At 40.5% G+C, this 2,777-nt stretch overlaps 1 long non-coding RNA gene across 1 annotated transcript in view; it reads right to left on the minus strand.

Moving 5' to 3' along the window:
• LOC110264918 overlaps nucleotides 1-2,322 on the minus strand; it is an 18,104-nt gene extending 15,782 nt beyond the window's left edge. Inside the window, exons 1-4 of the long non-coding RNA XR_002351270.1 lie at nucleotides 2,312-2,322; nucleotides 2,174-2,177; nucleotides 1,297-1,304; nucleotides 210-217 (exon numbers count right to left, since the gene is read on the minus strand). This is a non-coding gene — a long non-coding RNA (uncharacterized LOC110264918). The remainder of the gene's footprint in view (nucleotides 1-209; nucleotides 218-1,296; nucleotides 1,305-2,173; nucleotides 2,178-2,311) is intronic.

Consider the following 2,777-nt stretch of genomic DNA (forward strand, 5'->3'; position numbering starts at 1 on the left):
TTTCTAAATTGATAGGCAGATTTTCGGTGAGTTAAGAACTATACTTGCAACGTAACCATTTTTTATAATTTTTTAATTCACCAGCTTTTGCGTTTCATCATAATATAATAAAGAGATATTTATATATATATTAGTTGCTTGATGCAACCCAGAGCTATATTCAATATATATTAGTTGCTTAATGCAACCCAGAGCCTCTGTAGGGAAACTAAGTTGCCTACAACCATTTTCCGCTTCCCCAGAGCAGAGTTGAGTATATATATATTTTCCTACAGTAAGCAGAGGCTGTCTCAAATGAGCGGCTATTATTATATGCGCATTTGTTTAGGAACGGAAAATCGTATCCGGGAAATCGGGATTACTCGTGACCGGATAAATGTCGGGATTGCGGGCAGCCAACCGACACATGAGCTCATGGCCTGTGCTAGGGCTAGACATGCATCATTCTTGTCTGTGCATCATGCTCTGTTGCATTCCTTTCTGTGTGTGATCTACTTCTTTATGTTTGTCTGCTTGTATGCTATTTCTGTGTTTTATTTTCTTGTATTCTTTTATTTGTGTTCTGCTTTCTGTTGTCTCTACTTTCTCTTTCTATCTTTATCTTCTGTTTACTGCTTCGCTATATTATGTTATTCGTCTACTAATCGACCCCAAATAAATGAACGTAACTAATAACCCCGGCCTTACTAAGAACTTCCCAGTTCTTACCCCTTCTCTCTCCCTTCCCCCTTCAGATGGAAGTAAGAGTACCTTACCATAGTTCGCTAATGACCGTTCACAAGAAGAGGAGTCTGCTCTAGATAGTCTTCTGAGTCTAGGCTGAATATCGTTCTCTGTTTATATGTATATACTGTGAGACTAGCCAACGTCTGCACCCCATTCGTATGCGCACTTTAACCTAAATCCTGTGTACGAGATTCCTGTTGTGTGGCTACTTCATGAGGTACCAGAGAGACGTCCTATGGAAAAGTCTGATCGTGCAGAGGAGTAGCAAATGATGTTCTATCTTTTGATGACGTTCCACCTGACTTGAGTTGTGAAGACTTAGAACGTACTTTCCCTTGCTTTAGTAGTCTAGAGGGACTAGGTGAGTATAGAATCTAGGCTAGCCTAGGTGCCAGCTTAGAGACCTCTTGAATAGGTCAGGACCTGGGATGTTGTATGTATGTATATGTATATAGTTATTATCTAGCTATATCTAGGGGTGTTCTAACTAAAGGTCTATACTCTAATAAAGGCTGGATAACTAAATGTTGCTAGTTACTCGTGATGTATTTATGTGTGGTTGTTTATAACTATTTTATCTGTTATTACTTGTTAATTGATTATGAGTGATTCCGTCTATTAATCCAAACGTTTTCAAAAAAAAAAAATACACCTTGCAAATTAACTACGCTTTTAACAACGAATCAAGCTCTTATGATAAATAATAGATAATAATTAGGAAGACATATTGGTAGCGCTCAGTTTTCGGTGTGATCTAGACATATTGAAAATTGGGTCGTTACAATTTGGTATCAGAGCAGTTCGTTCCCAGTAGAGCCTGGGGAGTGGACTGACTATGCTTCATTGCATACTCTGTTGTGTGTCTCATGCGTATAGGATATCCCAGTGATATATGTTGCATGATTGTTTCTGTATTTTCATTTTGGAAATGTTCACACTTGACTTGAAGTTTTAAGACTGATCACCTTAACAATGATTGTTTGGTGTGAACAGGACTACAATGGGTTCACGGAGACGAGGCGTACGGGAAGGAATTCCTAATGTTAACTACGAGAGGGAACAGGAAACGTTTATGGCTACCATGAACAACGTGGCTGAAGTAGTGCGTGAAGCTGCTGTATCAGCGGCTAGGGCTGTTGAACGTCTCGGAGTGAGAAATGGGAACGAGAATGAATACGGAGAAGATAATGGGAATGATGAGAACAACTTAGGGCATCCTGAAAGACCTATGACTCTTGCGACCTTTCTGAAGGTTAATCCGCCTAAGTTTAAGGGTACACTCGTTGCGACTGACACTGATAACTGGTTTCGAGGTATTGAACGATCCCTGAGAGCGCAGCATGTTCCGGAAGGACAACACGTGGAGTTTGCTACTTATATGCTCGAGGGAGAAGCTGAGTACTGGTGGCAGGGGATACAGCGATTGCTACAACAGAATGAAAATGACATTCCTTAGGATATCTTTAGGGACGAATTTTATAAAAAGTATTTTCTGGGAGCAGCACGAGATGCTAAGGAGATGGAGCTTATGCAGTGGAAACAAGGGGATATGACTATTGCTGAGTATGCCCGTAAGTTCGATGACTTGTGCCGTTTCTCCAAGATTTGTCAAGGAAACCCAGAAGACTTTGAGGAATGGAAGTGTTTAAAGTTTGAAGGAGGACTTCGAGAAGAACTGATGAATTCTATTGTTTCGCTAGAGATACGAAATTTTGCTGAACTAGTGAATAAAAGTAAACTAGTGGAAGAATGTTCAAAGAAGGTGGTGATAGCTCGAGCAAGTTGTAGGGAGGATTCACAAAGAGACTTTGTTCAAAATTTAGCCCCTCAAGGTCGCAACTTTAAAGCCATTGGTCAATTCCAGCGTTGGAATGGAAACCACCGAGATGTCAGCCGTCTAACTCGCAATAATGGTAGTGACAATAACCGTGACATTGAACAAGGACATGAGAGTCAACCACACCAAGCTCAAAGTGGTGTAGTATGCCCAATTTGTGGAAATCATCATGGTAGTAGGCTTTGCCGGTTCAGAACAGGTTTATGTTACTACT

Source organism: Arachis ipaensis, chromosome B07 (genome assembly GCF_000816755.2).
Source record: "Arachis ipaensis cultivar K30076 chromosome B07, Araip1.1, whole genome shotgun sequence".
NCBI lineage: Eukaryota > Viridiplantae > Streptophyta > Magnoliopsida > Fabales > Fabaceae > Arachis > Arachis ipaensis.